A 19,933-nucleotide genomic window follows, 5' to 3' on the forward strand; every position below is an offset into this window, starting at 1 on the left:
GCTCTCTTGGCTGAATGCAGAGATACCAGGCTGTATCTGTATACTTTATATTTATCTCCCAATTGTCTTTTTATTAAACTTTTAAATTCTATAAGAAAAATATGTGAACCTCGTTTTTCACAGCGGTCAGCTACTGTTAGTGGTGTTACAGTGTTATTTCTCTGTCAAGGAGCATTTCTGTGTATACTGTACAGAGGTGTGAGAGATAGGGGTAGACAATCAAGATACTTTAAATATTATGTTCTTACAGTTTTTCAAACCCTTAAATGGTTTCTACAGCCATGTTTTACTTCTCTGTAAGCTGCTTGGAACATGCTGGAAGTGGCAGGCTCCAAGCAGGGCCACCAGGTTAGAGGCTTGTTCACAGCACATTCAGCAGTTACTGGGTTGGTTCTTCCCTTTATAAAGGTGCCAGATTCGGGGGCCCAAATTAGGTATTTAACTACAGGGTGTGAGTTTCTGGCATGCCAGATTTCATGGTATTGGCTGTGTGATGGAATACAGTCAACCTATGGTGCTTGGAAAGATTTGTCTCGTGGTTCATAGTGCCTCTCAGAGAATATGCATTAATAAGACTTGTTAGTCTTTCTAAAACTGTAACTTTAACGAATGCTGGCTATTGTATTTACCCATTTATGTCTCACTGTAAATCAATTTGGAATTATTAGATACATTAAAGCAAACCCAGACCTCTCTAGTTTGTCTGTGACAGAAATGGAGACTGGTGAGTCAGTAACGGAAATCAGCTCATTTTCTTCATGTAACGTGTTTTAGCAGAACCACATTACATCATCCTGATTTGTGATGAGTGATTTCAAAGTCTGAAGTAGACAATGAGAAGTATAAAATCCTTCATGGTTGCAATTTTGTTCTGCACTGATAATCAGAAAAGCTTAATATTCATTACAGTTCCTCCCTGAAAAGGATGCAAGTTGTGTTGCTGGTTTAGCACCATTTTCCAGCTGAAGTTTTAGGCAGAAGGGTGATAATGTATGTGCATGCAACGAAATTGATGCTGTGTTGCAGAACTTGTTCTGGCAACATCAAATAAGGGTGAATTTCTATCTGCTTTAATTCTCCTAAGTTAAAGGAGAGAAGACAGAAAAAGTTAAACATTAAGGTAGTGTTTATTTCGTACTTATAAACCGGTAGAAAAGCTTTTTCAGATTGATACTTGAAAAAGAAATTGCTTTAGTGAAAAAGTTCTATATTGAGTAAATACCAAAAAAAATAATCTCTTTGCTGAGAAAATAAATTACACGACAGAAACGAAATCAGTTCCTAGTATTTCTCTTCTGTCTGAGGGATGTCTGACAGGACCTATATTCTTTCTTGCCCATGACTAAAGCACAAAATGAAATATTTTCTTGTCTTTCATGGCAAATATGTAGTCTTGGATTCTTGTTATTTTATTCCCTTATCTGAGCTGTGCTGGCTTTGCTGCCTTTTCCCTGCAGCCCCCATCTTTGCACAGCTCAGCTGAGCTGTTTTGGCTGAGCCAGGAAGGAAAAGGAAGCAGAGACTCTTAACCTTTTTCTCATACAACTACGACAGGGAGTGTCCTTGCTATCCCACTTAGGTCGCTGTCTTGGCTGGAAAGGATGGGTACAGATCCTAAAACAGCATTGCCACACTTCAATCAAATTCAAAGTGAGTTCTCCTGAGAGATGGCAAGTATCTGAGGTCTAAATTCATATGAACGTGGTAGTCTCTATTATGTCTTATATTTACCTAGGAGCATGGAAGAGTTGCGTAACATAAAAACATTGAAAAAAAAAAAAATTGGTTCATCTCTTCTTGTCTACATTGTGGGGCTAGCTGGTAACACTGTAATTATCTCATGCATGAAAATCCTGCTTTCAGATCATTACACTTTTTCAGCCCTGGTATAATGCACAAGACCTATCATGATTAAATTATGGGACTAGATTAAATGTGAAATGCAAACTTGTAAAGGAATTGGCTGGCTCTATACAGGGGCATTATTCTGTTAATCTGAAAGCATAATAAACCTTTAACTTCTACAGTACAAATGCATCTGCATAATTGCTTACTGCTGTTGGTATTTTTCTTCAACAAAGCCAATAATTCTAGAATGCCTAAATAATGGAGCTTTTCCATGGTTAAAAGGAATGTTACAGTAAGGTTTGTCATGGTCTTAGTCCTATTTTGAACTCAGGGTCTAAAATGTACTGTTTCTCATAGGAATAATAGGCAAATTTTAAATATACTTCAAGGACTGTATTATTTATATATTCTTTGTTTGATTCTTTCCCTTATTTTCTAATTAAAACAAAGGCCAGATTTTTTTTTTCAGTTCTGTACTGTTTTTTCTCTTAGAACTGCCATTTTTTTATTAAATCTAGGTATCCTTTCCATTAGGCTCACAGACGTGCTAGGGTTTAACAACACAAATATGTATGATTTCTCTTTAAGTTGGTTGGTATTAGTCATGTGAGTATTTAGCAACTAATTATCAGTGTAATAGGTAGCAGGTTTTTTCTCATGGAGTTTCCTACTAGGAACGAATAATGCAGGGAATAATGGGGGTAAAACCAACAGCTTTATCTTGGACTCCATAATTTTTTTGCTTCACTTAGGTTTGCCTGTTGTACTTTCCAGTTATTTAATAGAGATAATTATTGTAGTGCTCTTGAATGACGAGAGCCATAATATATAATTTAGTACTTAACTTCAAAGCGGCATCTGTGTTGCCAAAGTGCCGTAAGGGAAAGCAAATCCACTGTAGGAATAAGGAACACGGAGGCTAATGTTACAAGAGATTACATGGCTGCTCCCATTCTCAGCAAACAAAGAAAATCCTGTTCAAATGACTGAGTTTTCAAATTAAGGAGAACTGAGTCTTCTGTTTTATAACTAAATGTACCACAGTGTTATGACTGGAACACTGGAAAGAGAAGAGCAACTGGCAGTAGACAAAGATGTGTGTCATGAATCCACTGGGTTAAGAATAGCCTGAGTGAATTTATTCTTTTTCTTGGAACAATGTGAAATAAACAGGGAGCTGCTTAATAAAAACCCATCATAACACACTGCATTAAAGAGCCATTATTAATCTGCATAATGAAACAAGTCAGGTTCTGTTGAACAAGTTTGTATTCCTGCTGAAATTGAACATTCATCTACAACTGTTTCTTGTTATTCCTCACATCAGAAAATGGTAAAATGCCAGTAAAAATTGAGTGATCTGCAATGAAAAAGACTCATTACAATATGGTGCTTTCTTCATTTCTCTGGTTTTGCAGGGCTCTTCGTGCCATGATTTCCCTGGATATATTTATTTCCTCCTTGCTCTTCTTGCCAGTCACAGATATCTGAAGCTGTTGTTTGTTGATGAGTCAAACAACCTTATTGTGCCAAGGTTTTAGTAAGAAGACACAGTTACAGAGGTGTCTTTTACTTGGCTGAAGTGCCTCAGAAGATTTATTTTTTTATCAAATAGAAGAATGTATTTTTTGCTCCAGGAGGTGTGTCCTCCTTTAAAAGAAGGGATATGGTCATTTAGAATCAGGAGGGGGCTCCAGGCAGGGGATGAAGGCTGGATGTTTTGAGGCTCTCATGAAAAATTTGAATCTGAGAGTAAAATTCTTCTGATTTGAAATCTGTCTTAATTGCAGCTCAGTGATCCCATTCTTGAGTAATACAGTAATTTCCTGAAATATGATATTGCTCTTCAGGTGCTCTTTATGTTGTTGTGCCACTGAAAGAAGCTGACAGTCCCTACATGCCACAGATATGGGGTAAAGGAACTCCTGTGTGATCTTCCAGTCCCTTTTGATCTTGTAGGAAGAATGTGGCACGTTTAAACTGTACTGCTGCTCTGGTGGCCCTTGGCTTTCGGGGTCTGCTTCAGCAGCTTGGAGTGGTTCAGTGCTGCCCACCTCAGCTTAAACCAAAGATGTGTGTCTACGTATGGGCAATACTAACTTGAAGAAATTTCTTGCTGTGGTAAAATACTGAGGCTGAGTGTAGCACTCTTTGAATGCAGTCTGTGCAAGAACAATTTAAAATAAATTGTTCTTTCTATCATCAAAGAAAATTGTACAAAAATTGGCACATTTCACAATATTTTCATAAGTTACCGGCTCCTGTGAAAACTTTTGAATCAGTACTAACAACTGACTTTTAGAAGACACGATGAAATCCTACTGGGATCCTGGGGGGGGATCTTACAAGAAAGCATTTTGTAGTTAAAAATATAAAGTGTGTAGTAAAATTAGCTTGTCCTGCAGCAATCTCCACTACAATTAGGTGTCATTAATAATGCAGCATTGAAAAAGTTGGCATAAGAAATCCAGAGCATTAATATTTTATTGTCACTAATAGGCTTTGATTTCAGTTCACGTTTTCTGACTTGAGCAAGGGAAAAGCAGTTTTTAACAGTGTTTTTTCCATATGAGTAGAGAAGTATTAATCACTTTCTCAGGAAAACTGCCAGGGGAACTAGCACACGGGTAAGGCTTACTTTCAGGCTTCTTTCTCATTCAGGTTTGTTCTGATTAGCCTTACGTGGGCCTTTTCCTTGAAATTCAGCGTGTGGAATCTTGTCCTGCCAAAGCCTGAGGCACAAATTCCTCGGTTGTATTTGGAATGAAATTCTGACCCTATTAATAATCAAAGATTTGACAAATGCCAACATGCTGAATGAGCTCTGAACACAAAAGCTCATTCCTTATAACCAATTTCTAACAGCTAATCACTGGAGTCCTTTGCAGTAGCTGGAGGCCACCCAGCCCCAGAAAATGTTCACCTGTGTAACTTTATCAAAAGTAGTCACGTGGACTTTGGTGATGACTCACAGTGGCTGCTAGAGTTTGATACAGAAGAGGAATCTGTCAAACAAAAATCAGAGCAGAAGGTAATATTTTTGTGTTTGAGTAGAGCTAAGGCAGGAAGATTTGTGTGCTCTGCTGTTGGATGTGCATAAGCTGGAGCCTGTCTATGAAAAGCACCAGCAGAAACCAGAATCTTTGTGAAACTGTAGAAACTGAGGAATAGGTGTGATCCCCACAAAACCCTGACTTCAAACACCGACACGAGACTTGTTTGAGGTCAGTGGGTGTGAGCTGGTGGCAGAAGTAGTTTGATAGTATTGTTGTTTTATGATTAATTTATTATTCATGGATACTTCAAGTGTTTCTTTTTGCTGTGAATCTTGCATTAAGATGACTTTGAAATAATCTATCTCTGTAATTACCTCTTCTGATCACCAATGAAGGCATTAGTCTTATGTCCTATAGTAATTTCAATCAAGTTAGGATTCCATAGCTATTTAACTGGAAAAGGAGTTAGTAAGGCGTTGTTTATGGAATTCTACTGCACCCATAAAAAAGGCTATTTCTTTGAAAGATAAAAATCCTATTGCTTTGAGTTGCCATTGAAATGAGAATCCCTTTTCACTGCAGTGGTGACTACAATTTGTAGTCATTAAGTCTCAAAAGAATCTTTTATTACCTCCTCTCTTAATTTTTTTAAGCTGACATTCTGTAGAAGTCAGTAACATTCTGAGGTTTTGTGTGTAAAGCTATTCTAGCAAGTATTTGATTAGGGTAACGTAGTAATAATTTGTCAATTTTTTGCCTTAACAGTATTATTGGGTCAATATGTTTATTGTCTAAATAGAACAAGAAGCACATATTGGGGAAAAGTGTTTGTGACTAGACTTTAGGTTTAGATTGTTAGACCTCCAACTGCCCTCCTTATAATTGTTTCAGATATCACAGCAAATAGAATCAAACGCATGTTAAGCTCACTAGTAGTAGCTAAGCAAGGTGTTCCTTCCATATTTACCAAAAGGATTTTGATAGCTATAAAGCAGTGGGGAAAGAGCAGGTTTTTTAACTCCTTATTTTTAAACTGCCCCCAAAATAATTCTACAAGCAGGACGCACACTGTCCGTGACTATCAGTGGAAATGGGAACACCAAAACAAAACTCGAACCCTTTGTAATAGGTTCTGATCCAGATCTAACAGAACAGATGTAAAATATGATTGCAGGTATAAAGCTCATGTGAGAGCTTGGAAATGCAAATACTATCAGCAGAAGAGAGAGTATGTGGCAAATTAAATGATAGATAAAAGGAGGTGAAACAAATTACAAAAGCAGTAAGAAAGTTAACTCATGTACCAGTCCAAACATGGAAAGAATGAGAATAAGAGGTGTTTTCATGGTTACCTAGTAAACTATGGATTTAACAAATGTTTTTCTTGTGCTGTAGCAACTCTAATCTTTTTAGCATGAATGATCCCTTGCTTAGTACAACTTATTCAACATGTGATGAAAAGGATGATGGTAGTAGCCATCCCTACTAATCCAGGAACAGCTACAAAAGGACAGGAATTGCTGTCACTGGAAATAACTGCAAAACCAAAAAAAAACCCCAGAAACGGTAAATTAAGTCAATGAGTCAATAATAACTAAAGTTTATAAAGACATTTATTAAAAAAATAAAAAAAGATTGAGAGGAATGACGGATTTGTCTTCACAAACAAGCTGTGGGTCTGCTGGTAGATAAAACGAGCACTGAGATATAAAAGAAACAATGGGAAAGATTCCAGTGATTGATGAATGGAAAAAAGATATTTGCCTTTACAAACAAACTGTAGGTTTGCTGATAAATGAAATTGGATATTGAAAGATGAAAGAAACAATGGGGAAATACCATCAATTTCTAAGAATTGGAAATTAAGAGGGTTGTACATTAGAGGGGAATTTCGGTATCAGGCACTCTGGAAAGTTTGTGCCTGTCAAGTACCTCAGCCACTGGGGAAAGAGAGAGGGAGATGTGGCTGGGAAATTAGGATAAACAGGAGGCTGCGCCCTCCAAAAATTTGAGAGACCCCAGGGGAATGGCCCATGGCCTCTCCCTTTATTGGAATAAAGTAAAATGACTCCTATGTCTTTTTGGACATAAACCTCTGGTGTTTGTGTATTAATTTTTCTGGCACCATCAAGTCCCGGAAAGCAGGGGATGGATCTGGGCAGGGTCCCTTTCCAGGAGAGAGCCCCAGAGCACCTCTGCCTTTCAAGGGCAATCTCGTCCCCGCTCTTTCCCCTGCCTACCTTGCTTTGCCTCTGCCCGCTGCTCCTGGGGCTGCTCTTGGCCAGGCAGCCTCAGTGGGAGCCAGCACTGGCTGCAGCCCCAGCGGGCTCCCCAGGACAAGGCCCAGCAATTAAGAGGCCAATGAAAGGCCTGGGCAGCAGCAGAACTCTTGGCAGAGGTATTTGGGCAACCAAGGACTAGCCACAAGTGCACAGCAGACTCACTGGGAATGTCTCCTGACTATGAGCAGCCTTTGAAGAAGCTGTTTGAGGCAAAACACTCACCATTTTCTCTTCCAGCAATACCAGATTCCAGCACAGCACCCTTCTCATGCTTTCCCAGATATTGTGAGCATGTCTTGTGGTTCCAGCTGCATCTGTAGGAGCAATGGGCAGCGTGATCCCATGCTGTGCTCCACTGCTGACCTGGCAGCACAGTGGGTACGGCCAGGACGTTCCCTGTTTCCCCCAGAGCTGGGGCCTGAAGGCACCTTGCCACCCCTTGGCACAGGCTGTGCCACCCAACAAAGCCCAGAAGGCTGGGAGCAGAGCCCAGGGACCGCGCAGCTGCTCGGGCAGTGGCTCCTTCCAGGGACACAGGCCAAACCTATTCCTGAGCAGCCACTGCCACCCCCGACCCTCCCTGCTCCGTGACAGCTCCCCCAGCCCAAGGAGAAAGAAAAAACTGTCAAAAAGTCTACAGCCAGGGAACAGATTGTCCCAGTAATTTTGTGCTGCTGATTTTTTCTGCTATTGATCCCAGAAATATCCATCAGTCTGCTCTAAATGCCCAAACATGGTCTGACAAGCCTATTTGCTTTTCAGTTAGAAATTTTCAGAAATTTTGCAATCAATCCAGCAATAAGTTCCAGATTACCTCTGTGAATTGCACACTACAGTTTCCTTTGTTTATTCCCACTACCTGGAGGGTCCTGTATATGATCTTGAGGATCTACTTCTTTTCAATGATTTTTTTTTTTTTTTGCGATAGATGAAAGAGCTTTATTTTTTTTGTTGTTTTTGTAGGTCTGTTTTTTCTCTTAGTATGTTTTCTTATAAATCCACATGTAAACTTATGTTTATTTAGGTTTTTTCATTCCCCAAGCAATTAATTTGACAATCACTTGTTCACTTCTTAGTTAATTTTCCATATATAAAAAAAATTGACTTTTCATAGGAATAAAAAGATCTCAGAAAGCTGTCTTTTTATTTTTGTTGACATGCTCTCTCCCTGCTCCCAGCTTTTACTATGATACTTTTGGAAACATCCCTGAGGATAAGCAGAGTTATTTGGGAAATGCTTGGCTTAACCTGGGAAATGGATTCTTATTTTTGTTGCTCTAAACCTACATTGCTTCAAGCTTCACAGCCACAGTCCTGATTTGTTGCTCACTGCATGGATGCCTGTGTGAATTGAAACAATGTTTGTGAGGCAGCTGAAGAGTTCAGACTTCAGGGATTCAAATTCCTGGGAGGAAGAGGATGAAGAAAGAAGAAAATCCTGTTTGAAAGGTTGTTTTTTCATTTCTAGTATGCCAGAAGTAGGGTAGGCTACACCTGTCTTCAAATGTCATTGAATTAGAGAAAAACTCTCGCCAGGGCAAATTACGCAACACTTCGCCTCACAATCCACCAGCCTTAATTAGAATGAGAGGTAGGTCTTAATTACAATCCCATTAGAGCAAATCAACATTGTGTGAATGGCAAGAAGAATTTCCTTGTCAACAGATGAATATATTCCACTCAAGAATGAACAAAATCTGCCTTTACTTGGAAGAAAGGAGACATGGAGCAATGCAGTATTTGGGTTTTATCCAGTGATAAATGGGGAAAGAAGCTATAAGAACCCACCTGTTTTACAGAACACAAGTACTGATACAGCCAATAGTGCACCCACATTGAAGGGATCTTGAGGACATTCCTTTATTTCTTTACAAGGAATGGGCAACAAAATGCTAGCATTTATCTGAACTGGAAGCCCTGTTCCTCTCCTGTTCCTCTCCTTGAGCACACTGTTCTTTGCAGACTTCACTGTGCAGCCCATCAATCTTCTCTTGGCCAACAGCTAAATGGCACAACTACCAAAACACAGGTGCCAGCAGCATCACCCCAGCATTATTCCAGCACTGCTCTGATGGTGCACAGCAGCACAGAATGGCTTGGCTTGGAAGGGACATTTAAAGGCCATCTAGTCCAGTGCCCTGCAGTGAGCAGGGACACCTTTAGATCAGGTTGCTCAGAGCAGGAGCTTGAATGTCAGCAGGGATGGATGCCCACCTGTCTGGGCAACCTGTGCCAGGGTTTCAAAACCCACAGTGTAAAAGATGTCTTTCTTATATCTAGTCTGAATCTACTGTCTTTTAGATTGAAAATATTCCCCCTTAGTCTTGTCACAACAGGCCCTACTAAAAATTCTGTCCTGTCTTTTTTACAAGACCCCCTTAAAGTACTGAAAGGTAGCAATCAGGTCTCCATGGAGCCTTCTCTCTTCCAGGCTGAACACCCCCAGCTATCCCAGCCTGTCTCCAAAGCAGAGGGGCTCCAGCCCTCAGAGCATTTTGTCCCTCCTCTGGACCAGCTCCAACAGGACCATGTCCTTCCTGTGTTGGGCACCCAGAGGTGAATGCAGTACTCCAGACGGGCTCGCACCAGAGCAGAGGGGTGGTGGAATCACCTCCTTCAAGCTGCTGGGCAGCCTCCTTTGGAGGCACATGGCTGGCTCATGTCCAGCCTCTCACCTTGCAGCAGCTACAAGTCCTTCTCAGCAGGGCTGCTCTCCATCCCTTCATCCCCCAGCCTGTGAGATCAGCTGGGCTGGGACCCTGTCATAGCCCTTGGACAGAGCTGCTGGGCAGGATGAGCTCCCTAGTGAAGAAGGCAGATCCCACTCCCCACACAATTCCACCCTGGCCATGAGGTCACAGCAGCCTGTGGGGTGACAGCAGGCTGAGGTGACAGCAGGCTCTGAGGTCACAGAGGTCCCAGAGCCCCGTGGTTGCACAGCACCACAAGGACCGAGCAGTCTGTCCTTGACCACGACTGTTGTGGCAGCAGCGGCGGCGGCAGCAGCGGTGCTGACATTGGGACAGCAGTGTCAGGACAGTGGTGGCAGCAAGAGCTGCAGGACTGGCAGTGGGCAAGGCACCATGGCCTTTGTTCTGTGCCTCCTCCTCCTGCTCCTCCTGGCAGTGGCCCTGCCTGACAGGGCTGCCCAGGCTGCTCTGTGGCGAGCATGGCTAGCAGGTGAGCCCGCGGCTTTGGTCCCCTTTCCCGGGGCAGTGCTCCCTTCTCCCTGGGAAGTGTTGGGGATGGTTTTCCCCAGAGCTTTAATGAGTTTCCTCTATGGGTGGGGAAGAGGCCCCAGGGGCCCTGGGATGGTGCTGCCGCCCCTCCAGAGATGTTGCATGGGGGTCTGCAAAGAGGGTGGAGAGTGACCAGGAGTCAGCACAGAGCTGCCCAGGACCCTTTGCAGCTTTGGCCATGTCCATTGACATCTGGCTCCCACGGCCTTTCCCGATCCCCTTGCAGTGCCCAGTTCCCTAAAGCAGAAGGGAATCCCAGCACACCATGGAATGGTTCTGATCTGTGCTCCCTTCCAGATGATGGGGGTAGGAAGGCTTCTCCAGCAGCTTGGCTTCATGAAGATTTTAAGCCTCTGGAGCCCCATGCAGGTATGTTCTCATAGTCCCAACAAGGAATAATCATTGACAACTTGGCAGGAACCAGGTGACAGAAGATTCTGTGGCTGTTGAGTTACAGGTGTGTCTGCAGCGAGAACCTTTCAAGCTCCTTTTCTGGTTGCTGCAGGCAAGGCCAGCTCCCATCACAGGGGTGAGTGGTGTGTCCCTGCTGATCCCACAGGCTGAGCCCTGGTTCTGTGGGATCCATTCATCTGAAATGGAAATACTTTCTGTTAAGGTCCTCCTAGAGGGAGGAACAAACCTACAGGACAGAATAAGTCCCTGGAGACATCTAAACACATTAATAAGATGCTGAGTGAACTGGATAGATGCCCTGGTGGGTCCAAGTCCCTCAGCTTTCTCCTGAGACTCAGCTGCTGGGGCCTTTCTCTGCACATCAGGACACTCCGTGCCCGGCACAGCAGGAAGGGATCCATGGCAACCTCGCTACCCCACTGCTGCTTTCATGCCCTGCAGGGCTGTTTCCCAGCCTGGCCTGGCTGCAGCTTCTCCCCAGCCTCTGCAGGAAGGCGTTTGGCATCAGCTGACAGGGAGCCCAAACTGCAGTACGGGCCATGCGCACCCTCACATCCCCTGAAATTTCCCAGTCTCAGGCTAGATCAGGTGTAGGGGCTGTTTGGAAGAGGGAGGGCCCTGGCCAGCTTCAATAACCTGGCCTTTCTCCTGATCCTTATCCATGACTTTGAAAAACATTGCCTTTTGAACATGCCATCTCCCCAATGGGGAATTATTCCATCTGATCCTCCTGTCTCTTTTCCCTTCTCCAGAGATGAACCCAAAGACTGTGCTGAAGGCGGCATTTCCCAGAGTAAGCAGTGGCTCATTGACAGCCCCTGCTGCAGGAAGGGAGGCCATGCCAGGCACAGTCCCAGGACGTAATTGCTGTGCCTCTGGGCCTGAGCCCTGCTGAGGCTTGAGCTGCCATCTCTGCTACTTGGCAGTGCCTGCCCTTCAGGGATGTTGCACAGAGCATGGAAAGGGTTTTGAGAGTGACCAGAGTCAGCCCAGAGCTCCCCAGGCCCCTCTGCAGCTTTGGCCATGTCCATTGACATCTGGCTCCCACGCCCTTACCTGACCCCCCTGCAGTGCCCAGTTCCCTAAGGCAGAAGGGGATCCCAATGCAACATGGAATGGTTCTGATCTGTGCTCCCTTCTAGATTGGGACCGTGATGTGGAGTATCTGGAAGTGCTGGTAGATGGTGGTTTGGAGACCTTGCCAGATGCTGGAGGCAAGTTCTCAATGTCCCTTTCTGCACAGCACAATCAGTGTCAAGGTGGCAAGAGCTCACTCACGTGTCATTTCCCTTAAGAGTGTGAAGGTTGATGGATTCTGGAAACCTTGCCCTGCTCCCTTCTGGAGCCCTGAGGGATCCCACAGCATCGCTGTCAGTGGGAGGAAGGAGCATTTAGCTGTCAATCTTCTTCCCATGTGCAATGCCAGTGTCTCCTTCTGTGTGCTCTGTGCAGCCACGGAGAAGAGCAGAGAGGGAAGGGGCTGGGCCCAGGGCTGTGCCCCGGGGCTGTGCCATGTGTGGCTCCTTTGCCAGCCTCAGGGAGCCTGAGCTGCTCCTGCTGCCACTGCCAAGCCCTGGCCCAGCCTGGGGCTCAGTTCAGAGCTGCTGGCAGCTCCAGGGAGTCCTTTCTCTCCTGACTGCCATGCAAGGGGCTCCTTCCATCCCAGTGTGGGCCCTCTGCAGGCACGCAGTCCTCCTGCCCCTGCTACTCCTGAGTAGAAGGCAGAGATGAGGGAGTGCCTTGGAGGGCACCAGTCACCCAAGTGCACTCACTGCCACTCTGGACTGAAGAAGAATCTTCAGCAGTGTCATGGGAGATAGTCTGTCCTGGCTTTCTTTGCAGATGAACCTGATGATGAGGATGATCTGGATTCCCTGTACATATCAGTTACTGAGCCTGAGGATGAAGAAGATGATGAGGGTAGGTCAAGAGAGACTCCCAGCTCTCAGCTGGGAGAACTGCCAGCTCAGAGCCCAAGGCTCGGCCAGGGCAACATCCCTGCAGGTGCCAGGACAGAGCTGTGCACGTGTGTGCCCTCGCCCTGTGTGATCCTCTCACCGCTCCTGTGGCTCAGTGCTGCCCGTGCAGATCAGCAGAGATGAGAGAAGCTTCTGTGGCTGTTGAGTTACAGGTGTGTCTGCAGCGAGGACTTTCCCAGCTGCTGAGCTAAATTCTGCAAGCAAGCCCAGCTCCCATCACTGGGGTGAGTAGTGCCTCCCTGCTGAACTCACAGGCTGAGCACTGGTTTTGTGGGATCCATTCCTGGGAAATGGAAATCCTTTGTCTTAAGGTCCCCTGAAAAGGAAGAACAAACCTACAGGAGATAGTAATGTAGCAATGGAGGAAGTCAAATATTTGGACATAATCCTGAATGATCTGGAGAGACGCCTTGGTGGGTCCATGTCCCTCAGCGTTCTCCTGAGACTCAGCAGCCGGGGACTTTCTCTGCACATCTGGAAATGCTGTGCCCAGTACAGCAGGAAGGGATCCATGGCAGCCTCACTGCTCCACTGCCTCTTTCACACCCTGCAGGACAGTTTCAGCTTCTCCCCAGCCTCTGCAGGAAGGCATTTGGCATCAGCTGCCAGGGAGCCCAAACTGCAACACAGGCCATGCACACCCTGAGATCCCCTGAAATTTCCAAGTCTCAGGCTGGACCAGGTGTAGGGGCTGTTTGGAAGAGGGAGAACCCTGGAGCATTTCCAAAAGCCTGGGCATTTTCCTGATCCTTATCCATGTCTTTGACAAATATTGTCTGGAGAAGACCAGCACAGCACATTCAAGCTCAGGCAGTTGAACAGTCTTGTGCCAGCGTTGGCAAGGTGCCTGCAGGCCCCTGGGGGAAACAGAGAATGTCCTGGACATATCCAGGGTGCTGCCAGGTCAGCAGTGGAGCACAGCACAGGCTCACGCTGCCCATTGCTCCTACAGATGCAGCTGGCACCACAAGACATGCTCACAATATCTGGGAAAGCATGAGAAAAGCTTTCTACCAGGGAATACATTGTTTGATTAAGTTAATGGCCATTGTGGCTGGTGGAGCAGTTTTCCTGATGATGTGCTATGCTGGAATCTGGTATTGCTGGAAGAGAAAATGGTGAGTGTTTTGCTGATCTCGGCCTCAAACAGCTTCTTCAAAGGCTGCTCATAGTCAGGAGACATTCCCAGTGAGTCTGCTGTGCACTTGTGGCTAGTCCTTGGTTGCCCAAATAACTCTGCCAAGAGTTCTGCTGCTGCCCAGGCTTTTCATTGGCCTCTTGATTGCTGGGCCTTGTCCTGGGGAGCCCGCTGGGGCTGCAGCCAGTGCTGGCTGCCACTGAGGCTGCCTGGCCAAGAGCAGCCCCAGGAGCAGCGGGCAGAGGCAAAGCAAGGTGGGCAGGAGAAAGAGCAGGGACGAGATTGCCCTTGAAAGGCAGAGGTACTCTGGGGCCCGCTCCTGGCCAGGGACCCTGCCCAGAGCCATCCCCTGCTCAAGGCCGGGGCCTTGAGGGGCAGCTGTCCAGCTGGGCCAAGCTGTGCCAGCAGCTCCAGCCGTGCTGGGGAGCCTTGGCCGCTCTGGGCCCTGCTGTGCAGAAGGGTCCCTGAGTGCCAGCGGCAGCTGGGGGCCTCAGCCACCTCCTCTCTCCACAGGAGCACCTCTGCAGCTTCAGAAGAGCAGCCAAAGACTTTGGTCACTGAGAAGCTGCATCTGTCATCCCCGCTCTTCACATCTGTCCCCATCTGCTGTGCTGCATCTGCATCCCCATCTTGAAGGCATCCCAAGACCCACGCCTCCAAAGAGAGACCATCTGCCCCTGAGCCCTCTGGCCCTGGTCCATGGCCAGAACTGAAGGTGGGCAGCCCCTGCCTACCAGAGCAGGGCTTGACCATGTTTTTTTTTCAAATAAAGAGATGGATCTGTCACCCCAGTGCCCGGCTGGTGCCACCAGCACAGCCCACACAGCACCAGCCCCGACTGAGCTGCATGTCCAGGAGCAGCCGGGGGTGCCCATGGTGTGGGCAGGCAGGAGCCAGGCAGGGGCTGCCGTGACCAGCAGCAGTCTCTGAGGGGCTGGGGGAGCCCGTGCTGAGCATCCCTGGGCTGTGAGGGCACATTTCCTTCAGTGGCATCACCTGGGCCTGCACCTCATGAGTCACACAGGGAAAACTTGGGCTCTCCTAAGGAGTTCAGGGATTCCTCATGAGGTGTGCAGTGGGGCTAAATTGAGAGGGTTTATACTCTTCTCAGCACAGCAAAAGAGACAGTCTGGAGAAACTCGAGGTTTTGCAAAGCTGTGAGGAAGTCTCTTGTGAGCCCTTGGGCCTGGCCCGTGGGCACAGCGGGCGGGTGGAGCCCATCCCTTGAGGCCAGCCCGGGCTGCTCGAGCCAGGCCGGGCCGGGCCAGGTGAGGGCCCCGGCAGGGAAGGGCTGTGGCCGTGGGCTCTGATGAGGCTGCCGAGATTCACCCTGGCTCTGTGCTGCAGCCAAACACACATTTACAGCCACGGCCATTCTCTGGGGCACAGGAGGAATACGGGGCTAGAACTGAGGCCATGGCTTCTCTCCCTGAAGGGAGGCTGGCTCTGTTGGTTCAGAAGGCACAGCTTAGATCCCAGTTCCCTTTGTAAACTTGCTGGGGAAGTGTTGAGGGGCAGAGAGTTCCAAACCATCTCACTGGGAAGTATGGCTGATACTATGGGTTTTTTTAACTTTTTGTCTTCTAAATTTGTGTCCTGGCAGAGGGTTAAGTTTGCTTGCTCTCAGAAAGGCCCTTTTCTTCTTGGTGCTCAGTGGGGCTGCAATGCAGCCAGGGTTGAAGGAGGATCTGTGGCCACTTAGGCCATGATTGTGGGATACCTTGTGGGACGTGCTACTTTTGGCTGTGATTTGCGGTGGTGCTTGTGCAGACCTTTTACTGTAACTGGCTTCAGTTTGTTCATCTTGTCACCAAAGCTGGGAACAAATCTCTTTAATGCCTCTGTAGTATTAAGGGGCAGGCATAAATGCAGCATGCCCAGGCCATTGGGATCACAGGGCCTTCCTGGTGGGGTCTTCAGGTATCCGGGTGGTCATTGAGGAAGGAAACTGATTCTACTGGAAAAAAGATGATTTTCCATGTGTGGAAAAGAATAACCTCTCACTTCCCTGTCCCTTTCTATACAAAGTTATACAGGCAAGTGCATTCAAATATCTCTATCTGCCTTGTCAATCTACCTAGCTAGCTAGATTACTAATCTATGAAATATGTCTATGCATGAGATTTTGTTTATTTATAAATTATGACACATCTATTGAGAGATGGAAAATAATACTAGCTCTCAATAGATGTTCATCTTAGATATAGCAAAGCTTGGGTTTCTTTCTTGCTAACTATATGCTGGCTTGTTTAGATTGACTTTGAACTGAAATCCAGCAAAGCTGGAAAATGACTGGAATTATGCTTAAAAATCCTTTTTTCATTTTAATTTGTTTCTTCTGTGCTGGTTGGTAAATACCTTTCTTCCTCAAGCTGTGTACTGGCAACATTGGGGTTAGAAAATAACATAATACTGCATCTTTTGGATACTTGATAGTTTTCCTGTGAAATTCTATTGTAGTATCTTCTGTCTAAAACTGGCTCAAAACTTAATCAGCAGGTCAGCTACTGAGCACAATTTATTGCACAGCTGTGGCTCATGTTTCCACACTGGAAGTGGCTTTTTGTTCTTCAGCATGTTTATCAAACACGACAAAGTGAAAGGCTGCTTACAGATCAAAGAGCCTTGTTTAGTGTAGCCTGGACTTTGGGAAGGTGGTAGCTGTTAGATCAACACCCTGCAAACTGCCTAAATTACTTTTTGTGACTTCTGTCTGGTGACTTTGGCCTGGCTTCTTGAGGAGGTTCAATTTTCATTTAGAAATGGCACAAGAACACTCAGCGTGCTCCCGTGGAGCCAGTGCTGACAGAGAACACATGGAGCTGGGACAAATGGAACAAACAGGAACAGAAAAACTGGAATTTTGTCATGAAACCTACTTTGTGTTTGTTTTAACCCAGAAGTAACTGAGATTCACTGGAATATATACAAGCCATAAATGATGGATTTATTGTGGTTACTAGAATCTTTCAGATTTTACAACTTTTCTGCTGCACAAGAACATGGCACTGGCAGAATTCTTGCCCCATGCGCTTCTCCAATGCTTCTTGCAGAGAAGTGCTCTGGGAACAGTCAGGATGAGTGCCACATTCATGTGTGGTTTCTGGAGCCCACAGGACAAGGAATTGTCTTTGCTGTGGGCACTGGCTGTTATTGCAAAACCTGCATCACTTTTTCTACAGTAATCCTTGTGAGAAAGGTTGTTCTTTGCCATAGAGATTTTTAGTCCACATTTTTTATCTCAAACAGCCAGAAGTTTTTCATCTCACAGGTTTCTGATGCTGATTTTTTCTTTCCGGTCTGTTGTTGGACTTGTCAGGAAAATTAATCTACAAACAGCAGGGGTTTATGACTAAAAAGGAGACAGAGGAGTCCTTTGACTTTATTTGAATAAAGGGAGAGGCCATGGGCCATTCTCCTGGGGTCTCTCAAATTTTAGAAGATGCAGCCTCCTTTTTATCCTAATTTCCCAGCCACATCCCTCTCTCTTTCCCCATTGGCTGAGCTATGTTAGAGGTCCAAGCTTCCCAGAATGCCTGATACCTAAGATTCCACTCTCATGTATAACCCTCCCTCTTAATTTTTAATTCTTATGGAATTTATGGTTTTTCCCTATTGGTTCTTTTATCATTCAATATCCAGTTTCATTTCCCATCAAACCTACAGAACTTTGTAAAGGCAAATATCTTTTATTCCATTCATCAATCAGTGGAATCCCTCCTATTGTTTCTTTTATCTCTCAGTGCTAGTTTTATCTACCAGCAGACCCACAGCTTGTTTGTAAAGATAGATCTGCCATTCCTGTCAATCTCTTTTTATTTTTTTAATAATGTTGAGGGTTAGGTGTCCTTTTTTTTTTGTTTTGTTTTGTCCTTCTGGCCTGCCCGGGGAATTTTTTACCCATTATGTGCTGAGACAACCTAACTACCGGTACTTAGGGGTGCTCACAACGGACAAAGAGTGGCCGGGCCCAGTGGGGGAGGGAAAGGGGGCAGAAAAAGAGGGTGGGGACAGTTTTTAGCTGGGCTTTCTTCGGCTTCGGGGAAGGACGTTGGTGTGCTGGGTCGCGAAGCTGCTGCAGTGGAGAGAAGGGAATTTTGCCATCACCCAGACGGAGCGGCTGCTTCTTCTCCTTCTCCCCTCTTTGTTGGCAGCCTCGCACCCCCTGTCCTGCCAGGACGTGTGGCAGTGCCAGGCACGGCCGCGGAGCTGCTGATACACCTCAGCCACCGGCCCAGGATCTCAGCTCATCACTGCTGTTTCCAGCCGACTGTTCCTTGGAGCCCCGCAGGAGCACCGGGACTGCCCGCCTGAGGGGTTTGTGAAAACAAAGCCTCTCCTCCATCCCATCTCAGCCAAGAAAACTGTCCCAGGGTCCCTGGTTCTGTGTTCTTGTTATTGCTGTAGTTATTGTTGTTTGTTTGCCTGGTTATACTAGTAAAGAACTGTTATTCCTATCCCCAGATCTCTGCCTGAAAGCCCCTTGATTTCAAATTTATAATAATTCGGAGGGAGGGGGGGGTCTACATTCTTTCATCCCAAGGGAGGCTCCTGCTCTCCCTAGCAGACACCTGTCTTCTAAAACCATGACAAATAAATATCTTTACAAACTTTAGTCATCATTGAATTAATTTCCTGTTCCGTGGATTTCTTTATGGTCTTGCAATTATTTACACTGAAATCAATTTCTGCCCTTTTGTAACTATTCCTGGAAGAATTAGCATGGCTATTACTTGCATCCTGTCTATCACCTGTCTATAACCTTGAAGAAGTTATACTGTCGTGGTTATACAGCATTAGTTAAAAAAAATCATTAGATAACTTATTCATTTCATGTTGAGATATGGATTAGGACAAGGCAAAAGGGCAAAACAGGCTTAAAACTTAAAAGGAATGAAAGAAGTGTATTAACAAAACTAGTATAAGAAACCAGAATAAAATTTCCAGAAACCCTTTTTCCCCACCAGCCAACCATTCCCGTGTTTAATTGACAACATAGAGAAAAAAAAACCTGGTGGTTAAAACATTCACAACTTTGCAATAGAAAAGACTGTCTTTTCATCAGTCTTTGTAGAGAAAAAGAAGTTCACTTTTCTCAATCTCTGCAGCTTTTCAAAAGAAAAACATTTTCTCGTGGCTATTTCTCTGATGCCAGCCACCCTGTTGCAATCCACTACAACACCACCCAGAAAACTCTGCCATCAGTCCTTTCCTCCCATTTCACATCTGAGGGGTGCTCATGGGCCATGATTCAAGGGGTGTCATTTGAAGGATGAGTTATTCAAAGGTAATAGTTCTCTTCATTTGTCTCTGTCATCATCTCTGCAAACAGAAGTTTTCTCTTTGTCTCTTAAGAGCCACATATCTTCAACAACTCTCACTTCTCCTTTTCTCTTCCAGCATCATATAGGATTACAACTATTTCTCCATTACTCAGCTTTATCAATGAATTGCTTTTGCATATATCTACACTTTGAAATACTCCATTCCCCCCAAAATACCGCTTCATCAACGAAAGGAGTTTTCTCAGAACATTCTTGTCCCTCTCCATAGCTTGAATGAAAGAGTATTTCAGTTTATTAAGGCATCTCCTTATTCTCTTCCCATCTGAGGGTTAATTCTTTTCCGCACTGCCTTTAATAGTTGATGCTGTCTCTTTATATGTTGATGCCTCTCTCTTCCCCTCTCTCTGGACAAAAGATTCATCTGCAAGTCTCATCTGGCTTGTGAAATGGTTAAACTCTTGCCCAGGCTTTGTAGATGGTGCCGTGATCTCTGCTGGGGCAGCTGCTGGAGCTGATTGCCATGGAAGATTTTCTGTAGCTGCTCTGGAGCAGTGTGGCCACTGTCTCAGCACGCCACAGGTCAAGAGCTTTCCCTCCCCTTAATTGGCAGTCTCTGGTGAAAGCCAGCAGGTGCAGAAACTGCAGCCCAGCCAGGAAGCAGCCTGGCCTTGCAGCCCCGCTGCACAAGGCTCAGCAAGCCCTGCAAGGGCTTCAGCCCCTCTGGGAAGGGGCTCCTGTCACTTCACAGTCTC

The sequence above is a fragment of the Parus major genome, unplaced genomic scaffold (genome assembly GCF_001522545.3).
Source record: "Parus major isolate Abel unplaced genomic scaffold, Parus_major1.1 Scaffold423, whole genome shotgun sequence".
Classification (NCBI taxonomy): Eukaryota; Metazoa; Chordata; class Aves; order Passeriformes; family Paridae; genus Parus; species Parus major.